Below are 22,835 nucleotides of genomic sequence, written 5' to 3' on the forward strand. Positions count from 1 at the left end.
ATTTAAGTATTTCCTCTTGCCTGTTGTCTCTCTTTTTTTTTTTTTCAGTTCAAGGGACTAAATTATTCCCAAGCAAGGTTTCTGGCATTCAGCTACATCTGAGCTCTTTGTTCTAAAGTCGTTCCACACACCTTTGCTTTGCAGTTCCTAGAGCTTCTACTTTGCTGTCTCTCTTCTTTCAAGTAGTTCAAAACACATCTTGGCCAACCTCCCATTCTTTCCTGCTCCAGTAAGTTCTCTCCCTAGATCATCTCAAGAGTGAAAGGTCCAGCATTGATCCAGGCCTTGGTCAAGGTCCCCAGGCTCTCTACAATGCACCTGCTGTCCTTTCTCCTGGTTAATATGTGAATCAGTCAGAGGGTACAAGCACACTGAACACCAGATTGACTTTATTCCCATGTTCATGTAACTGTTTTCTTCTCCATTAAATGCTTTCTAAAAGTATTTTCATGTTTTGTAGCCTGACTTGCATAATGTTGCTGTAAAATCTTTCCTCTTTGTCACTTTCAAGGGAGATTCTCTTCCATCTTCCTCACATATTCCAAGGTCACAATGCCAGGGAGGTCAACTTAAAAAAAACAAAACAATAAAATGTAAACACAACAAGAAAGACATCTGACAGTTAAGACTTCTAAAAACACATTCCAAATTCATTGGAATGAAAATTGAGATTATGGGAATGCCTGAACTTGTAAAAAATGTATGCAATTTACATATAATTTTAAACTTTTTTAAATCCATGTTTGCTTTTTCCTTTCACTTACAGAACTTTCCACAAAATTTACAGTAGATTCTCAAATCATGCACCAGCATTCTGAAATTATTCTTCTGACAGCACTCATACTAAGTCATATAACAAATTCAGAAAGCTCAAAACTTGCCTCATGCGCATGCTCAATAGTTTAGTTTTCTATGTAGACCTCTGGGGTTTCAGAATCTCATAAGAAACTTTCAAATAAGTTTTCTGCTTCCTTCTGTTTTTATTAAGACCTGTAATACTAAATGGAGTGGTATTTTCCAGTCTGGATAAGGAAGTGCAACACCAAGAGGAAAAGAAACACAAGAAAACAAAATGAAGATGACTTTACTCCAAAAAGGTGAAGTATTTGAGCATGAGTTAGTTGATTTGATAAAAATGCAATTGTCCATCATTAATTAAAACCATAATTATCACAAGCCATATATCTTCATTTTTGTAATAGATATTCAAATTTTAAATAAAATTGAATAATGGGAGAAGGATGAAATCTGCTCCTAAAGAAAAGCTTTGTCCAGGTCACACTCATCTTACTTAGGCAAGTTGGTTACAATGAGCTCCACACTGAGTAGAGGCAGCATGGTTTGTCTCACAAGCAGGAACTTGTTAAAGGATATCAAAACCCTTCTGAAGACTCAGGCCTAAACACTAAGAAGCTCTTAAGGGATGTTGCTAAAGATAGAAAATCCTCAGGAGGGATTCTAAAAAGATCTTGTGAGAGACATCTCTGCAACAAGAAGAATTGGGAGAAGAACCTCTCAGGAGTGGGAAGTCTTCAAAGGCGACCCCTATTAACAAGAAACTTCAAAAGTGGGATGTGACATGACGTGCAAATCCTCCCACTGATGTTGAGTGCTTTAAAGATAGAATCCCCTGAAGCAAAATGGAGCCTTTGAAGTGGCAGTATCAGCATCAGCTTTGGAATGCATAAAGGTGCAGCATACAGCAGGACCAGTGGATCTCTGGAACAGAGCTCCCAGTGACAGAATCCACCTTGCTCAAGTCCAATAAGTCTAAGGACCAAGAGGACAAGCAAAGAAAAACACCATTTAGCTGACCCTAAATACATCTTTGATCTCCCCCAATTAATCTCCTCAACACTGAAACAAAACTGAGTTCAAAACAGTGGCTAATAGATAAAAAGAGTTGTCCTATGAAGCTGCATTACAGGTACTCTTTGAGACCGAGTGGGAAAAGGTTCATCCTTTTGTTTTCCTTTAGTGTAAATGTAAGACACTGGATGGATTGATTGAGAGGATTTTTACTGGTTTTCTTCTTATCCAGAGAGGTTTGGATCTGCGATTCAGAGCTCCTTGAAGTTCATTAAACAGCATACATCATGATTTTGCTGGAAGTCTATTTCTCAAGCAGCAGTTAATATCCTTTCAAAATGCCAGCTGCAAAGAAAACACATGGTATTTGCTGATGTTCACACAATGGAATGCAGAGTTGTGGTTTTAATTTAAAACCGTAGAAAAACGCAAAAGCAAACCCAGTGTTCTCTCTCCCCTATTTACACAGAAATGACTAGAAAAGAATAGAATAGAATTTTCCAGTCAGATCTACCATAGGAAATAAAAAAGAAAACCTTTTGTCTTGGGGACTAGAATACTACCAGAATGCTAGTCAAGACCCAAGAATGGAGGAAATTCTACAGTTATGAAGGTGAACTACATTAACACAGAATGAAGGACTTGAAAATACAAACTCATAGAAGGGCTGTCTTGGGCTAATAAATCAATTCTCTTATTAAAAGCAATCATTTAACAGTTTTCTGCATAATTATAATAATTTAAAATGTAATTATTTGTATAAATAATTGTTTCTATAAACATGAAACAATTTAACACATTACCCCATCTCAAATGATTAAAAATTCTGATTTGCAACCAGAAACTTTCCGTTGACATCCATTCCCTCTTAAACATTGTTCTTTCACTGCTAAACAAAAAAGAAATACAACTCTTTCTACTTCACACTCACACACCACCTCCCCTAGTTTCCCTTTTACAAATAAAATACAAACAGTATCATTCCAATAACAAAAACACCAGATTTTGGAAAATGAAAAACATAATGAAGCGACATTGGCTAAAATCTTCAGGATATTGGCATGTAAAATACAGTCCTAAAAATGTGGCCAAGTTATCCACAATTAAAATAACAGTGTCATAAAATGAAGTGTTAGGGAACAAAACACGAAGTGATACTCAAGTACTGTCTGTGGTGACTCAGACATAAGGATACCCACAGACTTGAATTTCTCTGCTGGGAAGATCTGAGGTTATTCCAAAGAAAAAGGCATTGCAATCTGACAGATTCCCCAGGTACTCTTAACAGGAAGAAAGATGTTTATTATCCTGCTCAATCTAACCTGCTTCTGTGGAACCTTCAGCCAGGCTTTTAAAGGCAGAAAAGCCATTGGGTTCCTCCAAACATGGGCAGAAAGGGTATTTTGCATGTACATAGTTGAAACCAGTTCCACACAATAATAATTTTCTTCGAGAATTATGGAGTTCACAACCCCCATTTACAAAACAAAAACAAAACCCCACATAGCCTGCCCTGCTCTGCAAAAGCTGCTTATTGTGCCAAAAGGATTTAAAAACCTGCTTTAGTTTCCTGGGTATTAGGACCTTGTCCTTCAGGAAGCCTTCTGCTGACACAGCTCATTTACTTCAGCTGGACTTGCACATGGGTTCCACCCAAGCAGGTCAGACAATGGGGTTGGGGCAGGTGGCAGATGTCTGTTTATGTCCAACAATGTCATTTATCTTGTAGAAAAGTCTCACAAGTTTATCTCTCCTCCCTGTGCATTTGGTGGTAATCTTTGGTAGTACATACAGTAAGGGGCACATGTAAATCAAAAGCTCTTTTCACTAGAGAAAAGAAACAAACAAAAGCCTTTGGAGATACTTCCAAGAGAATTATAGCAATGTTTAAATTATGGGCTTGAATATGCCTGATTCAAACATGCCCTTAACAGCCCACGTCAGATCTGCAAGGAAGGTCCTCATGCAAATACAAGTATTATCATATCATTTCTTCAAACTTAGAGTATTGTAAAAGGGTTCTACAAAAACAGACTGATTGTTCCTCCAATAGTATCAAAATATCAGTCTGAAAACCAGGCTTGACAGTTGTAGCTGACATCAAAAGCAGCTGCTTTAGGCTTGTTTTTATAGAAGCCATCATGACTTCTGAAACACAAACCAACAAGTTACGCCTTTTCGAAATAAATAATTTTTGTAGTTGCCTTCCTGAGCAGTCCATTATACTAACAGACACTTTCACATGCCAGATGATAATATGCTTCTTTCAATAAGAAACTCCAAGCAGTTCCAGTGAAGACTGAAATGAGAAGGCAGCCTTCAGAAACTGTACTTGAAGGACTACATCCTTCTTTCTTTACCCTGCCTCCTTCTTCTTCTGCCATTAAGGACTGATAATTTGGGACTGATAATTTGGTTATCTTCACTTCAATATAGCCACTCCTCTATATCTTCTTACCCCCATGCCCATTCCCCCAGTTCTTGTTTTTTTGTCCTTTATGAACATTCTGATTACCTCTCTTCATCTTTTTCCTGATCTTTCTGCCATTTTTAATCACAGAATTTCTCCATTTCTCTTTGTAGCTATTTTTGCATCTTTCTATCTTTTCCCTCTGATTCCATTTACTACAGTTTGACACTTTCTCTGATTTGAACCCCCAGCCTGGCTCCCCCAAGTCTACCCCTCAGGAACCAGAAACTCCCAATGTCTTGTTGTTGCTGGAACTCAGAAGGTGTATTCCAGTCCCTGTATCATTAACATGTCAGTCATAACTAAATTTCATAGTGTAGAAAATCTCTGGATTTCAGTTTTTCTTACCTATCCAAACAGCACTATCTTTCTTATCCTCCTGTGCTGCAATCAACAAATCAAACTTGTATGAGGTCAGGTAGTCTGCCCTCCTTTACCCAGTCCTTAATCAGGATCAAATATATCTATTTTATTCTTAGCAGATGTGTTTCTAATCTGTTCTAGGTGACAGAGACCCCACAAGCTCGCTCCCTGGAAAATCTTCCAGTGCTGCACTGTCCCAGCTGATAGAAAGACATCCCCTTATCTAACTTTGATACACTCACAACTTCTGGTCTTGTCCATCACTTTTCATTAGTCTTGATGAATGCAATTTTTCCTTACCTCAAAGAAACTTGGAGTGCTGCCACAAAGACTGTTTTTATTGGCTTATTGCTTTGCGTATGAACTTGTATTTTCATCCCTCCACAGCAGCACCTCTACCCTCCCCAATTCCCTAGTACATCGAGTTTCAGGGATCTTTGTCACTTTACCTTTTATTTTTCATATCAGCTCTTGTCTGTGTTCAAAATGCCTGTGTGATGAGAGCCCAAGTCAGTCACAGCAATGAGACAAATAGGCTTAAACCTGTCCCTTATATTGAGATTCCACAGGAGATTAGCAGGCTTTTCTCTCCCTACTAGGTTTCATCCAAATAAAATTAATAAATATTATATAATAAAAGGTAGAAAAATATCTTTTTTATGTCAACAGAACTCAAAGCGACAAAATCTAAAGCAACATAAATAGAATGGTTTGAGTTTGCACCTTCCCCACCCCATGGTAGGGTTTTGTTTTCGGTAGTTCTCTGTGTCACCAAGTGGCGGGGTCCTAAGGACATTTTTCTGTCTTCTAAGGAAGGTGGCTGGCTCATCCCTGTCCTTCACCATGGCCTCTACATGAGGTACAGGCTATCCATGTTGCCCATCATAGTTACTGTCCTTGGAATCTCTCTCAGTGCTGAGTAGCTTCAGGGGGTCCGAGTAAGCAGGCTCCTTCCTGAGAGAGCCAACCATTCTCTTGGCATAACACATTTGATAATCTCAGTTCCCACTCAGCTTTGCTACCCACATCCCCGTTTGAAACCAGAGTACTTCTGTGTTGGAGAATCCTATACTGGTCCTCATAGCTAAGGAAATCTTCACAAACATGTCCCAAACCACTTATCAGCTTACAAAGCATATCTCAGAAGACTTTCTCTCTGCACCACTTGCAGAACTCTTTACAGCAAGTAGGGTCTCAGTTTGCTAAGGCCATAGCCAGCTTTGCTCATCAGTGGTTAAACTCACATCTCAGATGGTACCCACCAATGCTCTCTTCTTGGACCACCACAATTATGCTGAAAACCTAGCAGGTAGTGCAGGTTTCCACATTTTATAGTAGTAGCATTTACTTTGTTATTTATCAACTTAATATCAGTATGAAAGCAGCTGAATTTTTTTCTGAAAAGAAAGTACCTGTGATTCTAACTGAGGAAAAGCAGTGAGATTAAAGAATAGTATTTTGCCCCAGCGTCAATGATATGTCAGCAATAGCAAGAACTTTTTCAGTAGTGCATAATCATAGACTTTGTACAAGTTGCAAATCTTCAAGGAAAATGGAGTGTCAGACGCATGGTTTTCTATTTAGTGTCTCTTGTCAGGCTGTGTCATATAATACTCCCACCATTTCAGGATTATATTATAAGTTATAGGGCACCTCTACTTCTCACTACATCTGTGGGCTCATGAAAACTGCTAGATTCACAAATTCTGAAAAAGAAATCCAAAGTGCTGCTATTTTCATCCAGAGAAATGCCAAAATACGTTGCTGAATGAAATCTTGCCTCAGCTATGACTCAGATAAATAGGGTTATTTTTTAGCTCTGTGTCTATTTGATGACATGCCCATCCAGATTATGAAAGGTCATTTTAGGGATGATTATGGTTGGATTAGACAGTGCTTCAGAGCCAGGGTCAACCTCTTGTTCAGCTGAATCTGATTCCTCTGTACAGCCCTGGGCTCCTCTTTCTTACCTCTAGGTTGTGATATAGAGACACATGATTGGGACACGTCTACAGAAAAACTGAACAGCCTGCTGTCACCATGAATTACAAAAGGTATTTTGTGTGCTATGGTGATAGACCCACTGGGACTATGGATTTATCATGACAGCTTGAGTTTCAAGAAAATCTTTTCAAATTCAATAGTAAAAAGAAATCTGTTTAGGTTTGCATTTTGAGACTAGAGGGTTTCTTTCTTCTCTGTGTTTCTCTGTTTGGGTTTGAACACTATAATATTTAATAAATTAATAGGAAAATTACCTAAATGGAATTCTGCACTAGGCTTCTTTCTTGTGACCAAAAAATCCCTAAACAAACAATGCTAGTTTTTTTCATTTAAAACATATTAATAAGCATTATTAACAGATTTTTGTACTGTTTTGTCAAACGTTTGCTACCTTCATCCTTTTCCTCTTCATGTAGTACATATTTTAAAATTTTGAAAGATGAAGGAAACTAGTACACTAACAGACCTGGCAAAAATGCAAAGTCACAAACTAACCTCTTTCTTCTAGTTATTTAAAGGAACTGCACTATATTTTATCTGTATTTCAGGATGCAGCCCAAATTCCCTGGAAGACAATAATATTCTAGTGACTAAATTGGCTTCAGAGCAGGCATTGATTTAAAAGCAGAGTAAAAGAAAGCAGATTTGTGACATGTCAAAATAGTCACCTGATAGTTTTCAGAAATGCACACAGTCAAAAGGAAAAAAAAAAAAAAAGCATGCTGATTTTAGTAGTTTCTGCTACTCTGTCTAACTAAGCCAGAGGGTACAGTACAAGCAAATAAGCAGTGAAAAAAGCCAGTATGCCAGCTACAGATTGGAAGTAAAGAACTGAAGCTTTCTCCTTATTAATTAGTTGGCTAACCTTTATTTTAGTGTCATATTACTTTTTAAAGTTACTTATATTAATGAAGTGGACACACAAGTTTGTTAAGCCCTCTACTTACAAACAGAAGGTCTCAGCAACCTCAGGAGTTGATACTTTACATGAGAAATACAAAAATTAATTCAAAACCAAGCACAGCAATAATTGGTGTTAGAATATTGGTTCTGATATTTCTGCTTTTCATTTTTATAATTACAGATAAAATATATATATTAGCACATTTTCAAAATAAAATAAGTGGTATTAATTAGGCATGAATATCTAACTTCATTCAACCTACAAGTCTTTATGCTTTCATGCTTAGGCACTTGAAAGAATGAATATTTGCAAGCTGGTTGGTCTCTTAAGCATCTAGGGCAAAAATTAGATCTTCAGGGAAGATAACACACAGCTTTCTGAAACTGATATGTTGTGATTGCCTTAAAATTTATCAAAATCCATGTTTTCACTGGAAGCAGTCATCCCACATTTGCCCATCATGCAGTCCAGGTGCCTGCCCTGTGACACTACAAGAATTCACAGAGCCACACCACGTGCTTGGTCACTGCACTGGGTTTGCATGGCACGGTCTTGGCAGTGAAGGCCTCCAGGTGCGGCTTCTGTGAGAAGCTGCCAGAAACATCCCCATTTCCTATGGAGCCAGTGCCAGCCAGCTCCAAGATGGACCCACCACAGGCCAAGGCTGAGCCCATGAGTGATGGTGGCAGCAGCTGGAGAGAGCAGTCAGATTAGACAAGAGAAACAGCCCTGCAGACACCCAGGTCAATGAGGAAAAAGGAGAATGGAGTGCTCCAGGCACCAGAGCAAAGATTCCCCTGCAGTCAGTTGTGCAGCCCAAGGTGAGGCAGCTGTGCCTCTGAGTCCATGGAGGTCCATGGTTGTAGCAGGATGCTCTACCTGCAATGTGGTCAAGCAACTCAAATAATGCCCTATTTGTAAGGCTATCGGTGGTGGACTGACAGGGGATGTCATGCAGGTTTTGGTGTTGAATTATGCTAAAACCAGTCTGACTCACCCTGATAGTGAGGCAGATATGGTAAAGTATCCTTATCTAAAAATGCTAAGCTGATACAGATGACCTGGGGATATATGGTGGACAGTCAATCAATTTATACTGTAACAGTTTGGTTCACTTTCATACAGTTAGGTTCTTCTAAAATATTCCTCCTTAGAATGTGTGGTGACTGCTTCCTTGGGTGTCAGGGACACTCACCAAGGATACTCCCCAAGGTTAAGAGAAAGTGACCTGCCCACAAGTGTTGATATTGGTGAGTTACATCAATCTCTAACTAATAATTGTTTCTTTTTGCTAGCTTTAATATAATAGTTTTAATATAGTGCACTATATTACACTAGACACTATTAATAGTTTTAGCTTCTACTGTGTAATAAATAATTCTGATTAAGATATTTTGTCTAGTCATGTCTCATAGTAAATAACTTATTTTATATAAATATATATGATTCGCAATCAATAAAACCTGTGGGACAAAGTTATTTAAACTATTGACAGCCTGAGGCTAAGAATGGATCCAGCTGCCCCAAGGCTCCTCTCTGAAAAAGATTTTAGAGTGCAAGGGGATCCTTTCTGCACTTCATGGCTCTGTGGCAGGGTTTGTCTAATAAACTTTGAAGCTCTCACTCCACCCATGACAATGGGGAAGCAGAGATCTACCTGCAGCCCATGGAAGAGTCCATGGCAGAGCAGGTGGATGCCTGAAGGAGGCTGTGACCACATGAGAAGGCCACACTGGAGCTGGTTCTGGGCAGGAACTGTGGCCCCAGGGAAAAAGAAGCCCACACAGGAGCAGATTTGCTGGCAGGGCCTGTGACCCTACGAGGGACACACTGGAGCAGGACAAGAGTGTGAGGAGTCCTTCCCCTGAGGAGGAAGGAGTAGCAGAGATTATGTGTGATGAACTGACCACAGACCCCATTCCCCTGTCCCCACATGCCACTCAGTGAGAGAAGGTAGAGAAATTGAGAGTGAAGTTGAGCCCAGGAAGGGAGGAATGGAGCAAAGATGTTTTGAGATTTAGATTTGTTTCATACAATCTTGCTCTGCTTTGATTGGTAATAAATTAAACTAAGTTCCCTGAGTGTATTTTGCCCATGACAGTAATCAGTGAGTGATCTTCCTCTGCCTTTATTTCTACCCACAAGTCTTCTGTTGCGTTTTTCTGTGTTCCTGTCCAGCTGAAACTGGGATGTGATAGAATGGCTCTGGTGGGCATTTAGCATGTAGTCAAGGTAAACATGCCACAGTCAGAGATGTGATTTGGCTGAAAACTTACCTGCAAAATTTATTATCAGCAAAAGCGAATAGTGGAGTGATTACCTGGTGTCTGGTAATTTCAAATCTGATGGTCTGGTTCCCAGAGCAGCTGCCTTCTGGAAGCCACATATGTTGACATATGCATGCAGTTACCCTAGCCCCTTGAAATATCCCATATGGCTTCAATCAGAACTACTGTATTGCACAGAACAGTCATTTTATTAGCAGATCTTCTCTTAGGCTACTTCAATACAAATAAAGTAGGGCCAAGGCACAGGTACTGGCAATGGTCCACAATCATCTGCTCTGTTTTAACTGCAAGCACAGCCTCTTGCACGGTTTTGGCTCATGTCAAGTAGCACTGTCCAGACAACACCCAGGCACAGCTCAGGAGACACCAGATGCCAAGGATTGTTTCCAGGCGACAGTTTGGACATGGACATCATGTTTTGAGGATAAAGGAAGCAAGCTTGAGCATATGGAGGTGATCCACTGCCATGCTGCTTGGACTCAAATCCCTGGTCAGATCAATTCAGTGCCACAGAAGTTGTTTTCCAGTCCAGTCCCTAAAGGCTGAGCTTTACAAATGGGGGATTAAGAGTGCCCCTTACAGCAGCAGTGGAAAATACTGCCTTGCTGGAGAATGCATCACAGCAACATCTGAGACGTTTTCAGCTGCCTCTGGATTGCTCAAACTAATCCAGCAGTTACAAATCAAGTCCAGAAACAGATTGGGCAGTTCTGGTTCTGATCATCTGGAAAGGTTTGCTTGATGAGAGTCTTTGTACTCCATGTTATCTGTGTTGGATGAAGAAATAACACAGAAAGGTCTACTGGAACAATATTACAGGTGGCTGTTATTCTGCCTTTACTGTTCTCAAGCCCTTAGTTTAAGCCTCCTTCAGACTTTTGCACTTCTGTCCTATAGGAGTCATGTTCCCATTTGACCTTCATTCACATCTGATTTCTGAGACTTTCCACCATGACCAGAACAATCATGTCGCCTAGATTCTTCAGTGTTTAGGAAAAGAAGAGATCTGCTGGCAAACACTTCAGAGCCTTTCCTGCAAAAAGCAAGCACAAACCAGTCACAGCCAGGCACCAAATCCCCCGACTCAGGCTGAGTAGGTGATTTAGGCTCAGTTGGCAAGGAAAGATAAACCTATAAGCTGTATCCAAGGTGATGCACATTTTGGTAGGAACTTAAAAAATACTCTTTCCCTGACTAAAAGATTCCACATTCACAAAGTGGTCACTTTTCCCCGATCAGCTTGGCAGTCTCAGGTCTGTCCATGTTTCCTTTTAGGCCGAGTCACCATTCAGAGCAGCTGGCTGCAGTTCCACAGATGGCACGGTCATCTCTAGAGTCAGTCACTGCTCCCCTCAGTTTTCTCTTTAAGTCCATAATTCACGCCATAGGCATCCCAGTGGTAAACTCTTGAGGTTTACTAGTTGTTGTGTGGCTGTATTTTACACCAATTTACAAAGAGAGTAGGATAAAATCTTGCACAATGCAAACCTGAATAAGTCATGTCCTTGATTTCACAGTGACTTCACGTTTTCTTCTCACAACAGCATATCTATTACAGCTCCTCCCTTTCCATAAGGTCATGAGTAGCTGTGTCAACGAAGGTCTTGGAAGGCTGTCTGGGCCACCCTGTGCTCCACAGCAGAGCAGTCTGTCTGTACATACCCTGCCAGATGTACTCCTGAGCCACCTGCAAAGGTTTCCAGCAATGGAGAGTCTCATTCCATCTCTCCCAGTGACTGCCTAATTTTACTATTGGAAAGATTTTACCAAATTTTACAGTTTAAGCCAGGACTTCTTGCCCATTCATCCTGGACATGGAAAATTAACAAATTTCTCCCTCTGCAATATTCCTGCAATTTTGAAGACTTGTCTTCTGTTCCTTAATTTTCTCTTTGTTAATCTTCTCTATTTGTTTCATCCTTTTATCTTAGCTCATTTTTTCTAGATTTCTGCCTGTTTCCACTGCAAGCTTCCTTTAAATTGGCCTGTATCTTTCTTGAATCCAAAGATGTGCTCCAGATATTCTTATCAACATGGAAAGTGCAAAAAGATCTCTTTACAGTTCCAGCAGGCTGTTATCCCTTCTGTTTATACATCTTATCATGGTGCTCACCTTGTTTACACTAACATGACCTTGTTCTGTGCATTCACCTTGTATTGATATGTACATTGTTACCCGTATTCTACCCCCACTCTGCCCCAAAGGTCTGATTTGATGAATTGTTGCCAAGCTGTGTGATTTGTATTTGTTCAGTTTGTTCTCCCTGTGTGAGTTCAATGTGTTTTGCATGAACTGTTACATTTTAGAGAATCACGGAAGAAACTAGGTTGGAAAAGACCTTTGAGCTCATTGGTCCACAACCCATGGCTTAACACCACCTTGTCAATGAGACCATGGCACTGAGTGCCATATCCAGTCTTTTCTTAAATGCCTTCAGGAACGACGAATCCACCAGCTCCTTGGGCAGCCCATTCCAATGCCCAGTCACCCTTTCTGTGAAGAGCTTCTTCCTTATGTCCAACCTAAACCCCCGCTGGTGCTGTTGAAGACTGTGTCCTCTTGTCCTGTCACTGTTACCTGGGAGATGAGACCAGCCTGCACCTGGCTACATCCTCCTTTCAGGCAGCTGTAGAGAGTGATAGGGTACCCCCAAGCCTCCTTTTCTCCAGGCTAAACACGCCCAGCTCCCTTATGGATTTATGTTCCATACCCTTCACCATTCTTGTTGCCCTTCTCTGGACACACTCCAGCATTTCAACATCCTTCCTAAATTGAGGGGACACGAACTGGACACAGCACTCAAGGTTCCAAGTACAGGGGAAGAATGACCTCCCTGCTCCTGATGGCCACACTATTCCCAGTCTAGGCCAGGATGCCGTTGGCCTTCTTGGCCACCTGGGCACACTGCTGGCTCATGTTCAGCCTCCTGTCAACCACTACCCCCAGGTCCCTCTCTGCCTGGCTGCTGTCCAGCCTCTCTGTCTCCAGCCTGTAGCACTGCAGGGGGTTGTTGTGGCCAAAGTGCAGGACCTGGCACTTGGTCTTGTTGAACCTCGTATCGTTGGATTTGGCCCATCTATCCAGCTGGTCCAGGTTGCTCTGCAGAGCCCTCACACCCTCCAGCAGATTGACACTGACACCCAACATGTTGTCATCTGCAAATTTGCTGATGGTGGACTCAATCCCCTCATCCAGTAAAGACATTAAACAGGACTGGGCCCAGCACTGATCCCTAGGGGACATCACTGGTGACTGGCTGCAAACTGGAGGCAGCACCATCCACCATCACTCTATGGGCCCTGTTTTGGAGACCATTCTTCCAGTTTGTCAAGATTAATTTCAGTTCTGATCTTTTCCCAAATTTCCTTTACCAACTCCATATTTTATGTAATTTTAGCAGCATATTTTTAATTCTATTAATGTTTTTAATTCTGTTAATCAAACCATTATGAATATATTAAACAGAACTGGCCTCTGGAAAGGTACCAAAGTAGTTGTTCTCAGGAAAACTGCAGTTAGAAAATTACAACTGATCACTACTCTTCGAGTAATGTTTCTTCCCCTGTTTTGCACTTCCTATGTTTTCTCTATTGTATTATAGAATAGTTGTACATGGCTGGATAAAATTAAGTGGCTTCTGATTTGGAAAAAATCCTGATTCTTAGTTCAATGACCCACTAAGTGAATGCACATACCATAAAAATTATATCAAGGACTATCAAGAGCTTCTTACTTTCTGATTTTCACTAGCCTCTCCTCTGCAGCAGATCAGCCTATCACTTTGTTTGTTCGTAAAACATAATTATCATGCAAGAGAAATTATCATGCATTATAAACTGTAACTTGTTTGCTATGGTTTTACACCCTCTAGAATGAGAAGAAAAAGATGGTATAAAGTAGAAAAACAAAAGAGAAGCACTACAAAGCTGAAGAGTTTATTGCAAATGAGGGCTCCTTCAAATTTCTGTTTGATCAGCAGCTATCAAGCAGTGCAGTGAACAAGAGAAAGGCTGAAAAAATAAGGAAGATTTCTCGTCTTAGATTATGACAAATTTGAGACACCTTTAAGAATGAAAAAAAATATTATTAGAGACTGATCTTAACAGAGAAAGAAAATATCTTGAAAATTGCCTGTGAGAACAAATTTGAAAGAGGCATATTTATGATCTGAGGGAAATTTAGGATTAAACAGCTACCATCTTAAACTCAGTACTGGAAAATTAAAAGTATATACAGTCCGCTACTAAAATCCGTTAATATCCATTAACACATGGAAACTAGTGACCAAAAGAGTGTAAAGAAATGTAGTAAACTTTTAAATGCAATTTCCACAGCTGAAATTATCATACCGTATTTTAGGGTATAGCCACATCATGTTATAATAGAAAACTTGGTGTCCCCGATCACATAATGGGTCTTCCAGGAACTGTAGTTCTACAAACTGTATATGAAAATAAGAATTTCAGATTCAATACCAGCCCACATTAAGATCTACAGATCTCCCAATTGCTAGAATTTGCTTGAGGAATCTACTCTAAGTAGCCATAAATGCCTATTCACAAGAATCCTTTCTCAGCTTATGGCCAGGGCTGATCAAGAATCACTAAAATTTCATACTGACTCAGATTCATCTCTGCATAAAAGTAATGAGACATCTGCTGTTGCTTTCAGATTTAATCACATAAATAATTTATCACCACAGAAGTTCTACTAAAAATGTATTGCACGAGTAAAAGCTTCTGCTCTTTCCTCAGGCTGGGTACCCCTTGGTAAGCAGGGTAAGAGTTAAATCTCTGCAATGGGACAAATCCCAAAACATCTTTCTGAGAATGCTGCATTACTAAAGAGAAACTTAGTTTCTCTTTAAAAAATGTGACTTGAATGCATATGAGCATTAATTACCCCAGCAGTGATTATGTCCTTGCTGGTTTCCTGCACCAGGACTAAAACCCCCAGTTACCAATGTCACATCCCCTGCCACACAGCTTCCTTCTCTTGTAGGAACTGCCTGAACTCCTCCACAAGGTCTTCTTGCCATCTTCATAATCAAATTCACTTTCAACACCCAGGCTTGGCAAGCTGTGTAAGCAGGGCTTGTTTGCAGACATTAGAGGCATCTGCCAGTTCAAGTGCCAGGATCTTTGTGTTTATAACTGGAGATTTTACCTAAGAGAGATGAGTTACCCTTCAGCTCTGAAAAAGAACAGTCAGTCCTGCCAGACAGTTCTTATTTTCCAGTTTTCTGCATTATCATTTTTTAAGATAAAAACTTCCAGTTTTGGACAAGGAGGATAGATATAAACACTTTGATTTTATTTAAACCATTAATTCAAAACTTTTTTTCACCTAAATGAACTTACAGGCACTTCTTCAAGGGCAGAAAGAAACAAGGCATTTGTTTCTCATTTATTTTCACTACCTTCAGGAACCTAGTTGTCATTTGAAAGTGCAAGGGCCAGTATAGAAAACTGATGAAAAATTAGGCATTTCATTAAGGAATGAAGTAAACCAAAGCAAAATAAACCTGTGTAACAATTTTTGCTTTTAAATGCAAAAATTAAAATTTTTTAAATTGTATTCTTTCCATTGCCAAAGCAACTATTTTTATGAAAGGCCTATTATTGGGTCATCACCCATAAACCCACAAAACCCCATTTGCTTTGTTGGTGACTGTAGGGAATGCTCTCTTGAGAGCCACATTTGAGACTGGGCAAGGGAGACCATTCCAAGATACGTGAAAGAACAAAACATGAGACCTCAGAGAAACAAAAGTAGGAAACAAATATTCCAAAGATGCGGTTAATCCTACAAATGACACCAAGTCATTTAAAAAAATCAAGTACCAAATTTTGGTTGCAAACTCAGCATCTAGTCTATGTGAGCAATCAAGGTCCTTTGTTAGCCTCTTAGCTCTCTACCACTCACCAAATGGGATTTCTAAGCACATTGCACTACATCTGCCATCCTTGTGCATTTTGTTCTCATATTCACAATGACAATTTTCCTTTTTCCTCTAAATCTTAGCTTAAAACTCACAAGATTGCAAGTCAGAATCTCAAATACCAGCTACATTTGTGTATGCAGGGTATCATTCCTCCACAGGAGATATGTTGTAAACAAAACTTTGATAAACTGAGGTGTATAATAAATAAATATGATATGTAAAGGTGTCAGGGACATGACAGAAGTGAAGTAAAAATTTTGATTAGTGGGAAATTTGATAACGAAGGCAGTACAACAAATGAAAGTCATTGGAATCTTCTTCATACTTTGGATATGCCTATTTATATACAGAAATCCAATATTTGATAAGTCTCTTATCAGCTGGTCAACACTGAATTTTAAATTTAAAGCTATTACCAAGCGTTTTTTATTTGTCAAGCTGGAAAAAAGGAAATTGTTGGGAAAAGTGACTGCTAGGAGCTGACACCAGTCTTGTGTTCACTTTCAGCCACAGACCCAAATTAAAACAATTATTTCAAAATGACTGATGCAGACAAGTTTTCATATTGCATATTTGGATGGAGAATTGTACTATCTATGCACACAGTCGGGAACAAAAATGCAAAGTTTTACCCTGGGCTTTTAATATGCATGGCAACAAAGAAGTATTTGAATGCTGACTATATTCCCTTTCAATCTGTTCAAAATCTAGAGAGGGGAGAATATGTTATAGCACTGCCTTTTCCACATCTAGTTTGCTACAGTTTGGATGCAAATCCCTACAGCTGACTACAATCTGTTCTATCAGATGCCTTTGCAAGGTCAACACACAGTATTGCACTATATTTATTGCTAGCTGGTGAAAATTCAGTATCATTTAAAACTTTTATCACAACTTCAATTTGCAAGAGATTCTGCCAAAGTTCCTCTCTCTGGGGATTCAAACTTTGGGGTTGTACAGATAATTCTACAGCCATCTGACTTGAAAAAGTTCATTTCTGCCATGTAATCCTCAGTCTTCGTTTTCTTTACATAGATGCACTTATTCAAAAATGATTTTGAGTTTACTTGGTAAGACATTTGCAAAGGAGAAAGATGAGAAAATAGGGAATGAACATTTTAAAGTAGAAATTGAAATATGTACAGCCTTACCCATTGCAGAGGAAAATATTGTGGGAGACATGCCATTGGCCATAGGCTATTATGTTTTCATTGCCAGTTCATTGTTCAGCTCACATTCACAGCATCACCAGGTTTTTGCTGGGGGTAGCACTATCTGTGGCTCAGCTTACTACTGCAAGGCAAAGACATTACAGTCATCTCATTGAAAGTCTTTGCATGCAGAGGAAATCTTAGATTAGCTCAAAGCTTTGAATTGTAGGTTTGACTATTTACTGATCATATTATAACTCCTAACCCTTCAACATCAAACTAAAAGACAATTTAATGATGGCTATTGTCCCACAAACCCAAGAAATATCTCAAATTATCTTTAAATTTTACAAACCTGGGGAATTTGTCTGTCAACATTATCCTTAGAATGTTTTTACCATCATTTTCTTGACTGAATCAAATAGGTTGATATGTTTGAAAAGCAAAAACAAAAAAAAAAAAAATCCAGGTGTCACAGAAACACATAAAGATTAGTACTGGAGGCTATCTCTTGGTCAAAGTAGGACTACCTTGAAAGATAGATCTGGGTCTAGTCCTGAACCTCTCTAAGGATGGAGGTTATACAGTATCTCTGGGCACTTTGTCCAGTGCTGCACCATTTTTACAGTTATTTTTTTTTCTTAAACTCGTGACCAGTTTGAATGTCATTGGAATTATTTTCCTATTCTTCTAATCAAATAGCATATTTCTATCATCATCATCATCAATGCTTGAAAATATGTACAGGATAAGTCAAAGCAGGATTTATGTTAGAAGGTAGAGTTTGGATCTATATATTAAACAGTCAGGTCTTCTAAGAGGATGTAAAATCTGGAGCTTTGTATTTACAGGCTCAAGTCTTAAGTCTTTAAATCAAACAAATTGTACACCAAAAAATATCAACAGCAAAATGAAATCTCTATACGCAGTGGGGCCACTGTAGTTACAAGAGAGACACTTCTTTATTTTGTCAATATTTCCCAGGTTATTTTCTCTGCAAGTGTTCTTAGCTGTTCCCATTCACCACTACTTTGGATCTAAGTTAATATACATTGGACAAATCCCTTAAATTTTCCTGAACACTTATGATGGTTACCTGCCAATTCTCCATCCATGTGTGCTCCCACTAATCCTTGTTTTATATTTTAGGAAATATTAGATTTCAGATGTCCAAAACATCTGCTCTAGATGTGAGGTATTTTAATAGACCAAAGCATGCTTTTAGACCAAAACTATCCCCAAACTGCGCAACACCTTTAAAGAAGTAATTGAAAAGGCAAACAAGAAGAGGTGACAACCAAGAGACACTTTTTAGTAAAATAAAATCCTTTTCAAAAACCTTGCACAAGTTTCATGGTATGCCAATGTAATGAGAACTCCATAAGCAAAACCAAAGGAATTTTGACACTTCCACATACTTGCTTGCATTTTGCATCTTCTCAAAATACAAGTTCAGAAGAGAAAATATACTTACTTCCTATGTCTATGTAAAAGCTATTGAACATATTAGAGTGATAATTTAATTTCTTTCTTTCTGGGACCATTGAAACTTCCAAAATTTGTACCAGTTCTTTAGTAGTTCAAAAATATTGTGTCATCAATTTTTTTTTTTTTTTTTTTTTTTTGCAAATTAAAGTCACACCAGTTCTCACAAGCTCAGTTTCATTCTGGAGACAGGGCTATATGCCGAATGTGCATATTTCTCTTATCATCTTCAAGACTGTATCATTCATAGTTCTTAAACTGATACAATTTTCTAATTAGAGTAGTGAATGGGGCATTTTATCCAGCCTTATAAGACATTAACTCTGTTCCCAGCTCTGCAGTGGAACTGTGGGGCAAATTATTTCAGTTTTCTATGAATTCATTCCCTTAGCTGTATTGGAAGGTAATGATTTATTGTGATGAGCCTTAGATATAGTGTTTTAAAGTCTTCATCTTTCTTCAGCATGCCAGACCAAGAACACCTTTTCCCAGAGAGATCTAACAGAAGAAGCAGAAATACAGCCTACTGGCCTAAACTTTAAATGGACAGCAATACAAATTTCTTAAAATAAAGTCCTACAAGCCCACTGTGAATTGATAATTTATAACAGATTCAGATTCCTGATTCTGTCATATTAGTTAATTTCACAGAATCACAAAATTACAGAATCACAGAACATGCTGAATGAGGAGGAACCCACAAGCATCACAGAGTCCAACAATTAGCCCTGCACAGGACCATCACCAAGAGTCATATCACATGCCTGAGAGCATTGTTCAAACACTTCTTGAGCTCTGTGAGGATTGGTGCTGTGACCACTTTCCCAGGGAGCCTGTTCTGGGGCCCAACCACCCTCTGAGTGTGGAACCTATTCCTAATATCCAGCATCACCCCCTACACCTTGCCTGCCCTGCCTGTCCCTCCTGAGGAACCTAAAACCATCCAATGGGGCACTCCACTCACAGGACTCGTCCCATCAGATTTTCCTCAAGCCAGTGATGTCAAATTTCTGGGACAAGGCCAAAGCTTCAGACTCCTCTTGTTTGCTCCTCCTGCTGCGTGCATTGGGATAGAAGCATTTCAAGTGTGTTTCATTGTAGACAACACTTCATGGAGCAGATTGTGGGATCGTACTAGCATTGAGTTCCTCCAGTTTTGATATGTCATCTCATTGCTTATCACTGGCAAGCCTGGTTTATGCCTCCAAAAGCTCAACCTATGAGCCCTGCTAGTTCCTGTGCTAAAAATGTAGAAGTACCAGTGTGTCCAGAACTTCTTCAGAGCCCCTTGAATTATATTCCACCACATGGCATTAAAACAGCCCATGTCAGCTACTTGAAATGTCACTCTTCTGTTTTACAGCACCATCTAAATTATCAATATGAGGGCACACAGCCATCCATCAAGGGTCCTGTGGGCCTCTGCTTCAAATGACAGTCCTGGTATAAGTCCTGCTGAAGACACTAAAGGACTCCCATGAAAGATCCCAGCTTGGGTAAACAAAAATGCACTTTTAATTCCTCCATTTTTATCTTCTAAGCAATTCCTTAGACATCTTAAGCATTCATCCCCTAATCCATATTTAGAAGGCTTTATGCAGTAATCTATCATGTGAAACCTTGTTGAGAGCTTCCCTGAAAAACCATCTGTAAAATGTCTACCAGGCTTCTTTCTATGTAAGCCAAATATTATTGCATTTAAAAATGTAATCAGAATTGTTTGTCATAATTTCTTCTTCCCAAACCCATGCTGATTTATTCTTATTACATTTTCATTCTCCAAATGCAGCTTTAAACTCTCTGTGAACATTATCTCAAAAATGTCTTAATACTGTTGTTGGATTTAATGAACTTAATTTTCATCATCTTTCTCAGACTCTTCCCTTATGTGACATAAATAAAATTAGTGTTTTCTAATCTCCTGTTGCTTTTTCAGTGTTGAAGCGCATTCTCAAAAAACAAACAAACAAACAAACAAACCAAAACAAAACAAAAAAACCCAAACCACTTCTTAAACATCTTATATTTAGCCATGGAACCATAGACTCACAGAATCATTTAGTTTGGAGAAGACCTTTAGGATCAGCAAGTCCAACCTTTCATACAACACTGCCAAGTTCACCACTAAACCTGAATGCCACACATCTTTCAAATACCTCCAGGAATGGTGACTCCACCACTTCCCTGGGCAGCCTTTTCCAGTGTTTGATAACACTATTGGTGAAGAAATTTTTCCTAATATTCAATCTAAACCTCCCCTGGTGAAAATTGAGGCCATTTCCTCTGTTTGCTTCCTGGAAGAAGAGACTGACCCTTGCCTGGCTACAGCCTCCTGTCAGGCAGTTGTAGAGAGTGACAAGGTCTCCCCTGAGCCTCCTTTTCTCCAGGCTGAACAACCCCAGCTCCTCAGCTGCTCCTTGTGCTCCAGTCCCTTCCCCAGCTCCATTGCCCTTCTCTGGACACTCCAGGCCCAGTGTCTTTCTTGTAGTGAGGGGCCCAAAACTGGATACAGGGTTTGAGGTGTGACCTCAGCAGTGCCAAGCACAGGGGGGCAATCACTGCCTTGGTCCTGCTGGCCACAGTGTTGCTGATACAAAGCAGGATGCCATGCATCTCAGCCTTTTCATATTTTTTGTTATTATATCTCCAAGGCATCCAATAAATGATGAAGGTTCTGAGATGCCATGCATCTCAGCCTTTTCATATTTTTTGTTATTATATCTCCAAGGCATCCAATAAATAATGAAGTTTCTTCTTAGGTCTCCTTTTGTTGTTAATGTATTTGTATAAACATTTTTACTGTCTTTTACAACAGTAGGTAGATTAAGTTCTGTGGCCAAAGTGCTTCTAATTTTCTCACTGCATTAACCTCACAGCGTCCTTGTAGTCCGCCCGAGTTCCACGCCCTTTCTTCCAAAGGTCAAAACTCTCTTTTCCTTTCTGAGTTCCAGTCAAAGCTCTCTGTCCAGTCAGGCTGGTCTTCTTCTCCACCACCTTATTTTTTGGTACATGAGGGCAGACTACTCCTGGACCATTAGGATTTCCTTCTTGAAGAATGTTCCACCTTCCTGTACTCCTTTGCACTTCGGGACTGCCTTCCAGGGGACTCTGTCAACCAGTCTTCTAAACAATACAAAGTCTGCCATCCAGAAATCTGAGGTTCTTTAAGAACTGAGAATCTTCTAAAGAATTGATAGCTCCATTCTTTCATGATCACTTTGACCCAAGATGGCCTTCAGCAACCGAAAGTCCTTCTCTGTTCACAGACAGCAGATCCAGTTGATGTGTTCCCAAGATGACCCCCTCACCAGTTGTCTCAGGAAGTTCTTTTCCACATACTCCAAGAATTTCCAGATTTCTTTTCTCTCCACTGTCTTGTATTTGCAGCAGACATATGGTAACTTGAAGGGAACAAGGGAAAAGACAAGAATACAAGAACAAGGAAAAAGTTATTAGAGAGCATCTGAAGGATTGCATGGGGATGGTGAAGGAGCTGGCGGAGAAGCTATATGAGGGGTGGCTGAGGTCACTTACTGCTGAGCCTGGAGAAGAGGACACTGAAGGGACACTTCACTGTGGTCTCCCACATCCTTACAAGGGGGAGTGAAGGGGCAGGCACTGATCTCTTCACTCTTGTAACTAGTGATAGTACCCAAGGAAGTGGCATGAAGCTGAGTCAGGGAATGTTTAGGTTGGACATCAGGAAAAGATCTTCACTGGAAGAGGCTCTCCAGGGAAGTGCTCACAGCACCAAGCCTGTCAGAGTTCAGGAAGTATTTAGACAACAGTCTCAAGCACATGGTGTGAGTCTTAGGGTTTCCTGTGAAGGGCCAGGAGTTGGGCTTGATGATCCTGATGGGTTCCTTTCAATTCAACATTTTCTATGGTTCTATGATTCTCCCAGATGCTTATAGAGTATTTTGTCTGCTTCTTCATCCTGCTTGGGTCGTCTGTAACAAACTCCCACCATGACACCTGTGTGTTGGCCTTCCTCCTGATTCTTTTCTATAAATTCTCCACCCTTTCTTCACCATCATCAAGCTCTAGACAGTCAAAACACTCCCTTACATACAGGGCTACCCACCACCTCTCCTTTGCCTGTCCAATCTGAAGAGTTTATAGCCATCCATTGCAGCATTCCAGTTGTGTGAGTCATCCCATCATGTTTCCATGATGACAGTCATGTCACAGTGTCACAGTTTCCTGCTGCACAATGGCTTCCAGCCATTGCCCATTCTGTTCATTGCCCATTCTGTGTGCATTGGTGATGCTGCACTTCTGCTGGGCTGTTGATCCTGTACCATTAATCAAGTTAATAATGCCTAATCTTGGCCTTCTGCCAGGGGAGGTTCAGATTAGGTATTAGGAAAATTTTCTTCACAGAAAGGGTTGTTAGCATTGGAACAGGCTGCCCAG

At 39.9% G+C, this 22,835-nt stretch overlaps 1 long non-coding RNA gene across 1 annotated transcript; it reads right to left on the reverse strand.

The window, feature by feature from the left end:
* Window positions 1-16,863: 16,863 nt before the first annotated feature.
* On the reverse strand, window positions 16,864-22,320 carry LOC137475379 (uncharacterized). The gene is made up of 3 exons (XR_010999866.1): window positions 22,015-22,320; window positions 21,728-21,820; window positions 16,864-17,076 (listed from the first exon to the last, which is right to left on the reverse strand). It is a non-coding gene; the product is annotated as an uncharacterized lncRNA (long non-coding RNA).
* Window positions 22,321-22,835: the final 515 nt, after the last annotated feature.

Source organism: Anomalospiza imberbis, chromosome 1 (genome assembly GCF_031753505.1).
Source record: "Anomalospiza imberbis isolate Cuckoo-Finch-1a 21T00152 chromosome 1, ASM3175350v1, whole genome shotgun sequence".
NCBI classification, from domain to species: Eukaryota; Metazoa; Chordata; class Aves; order Passeriformes; family Viduidae; genus Anomalospiza; species Anomalospiza imberbis.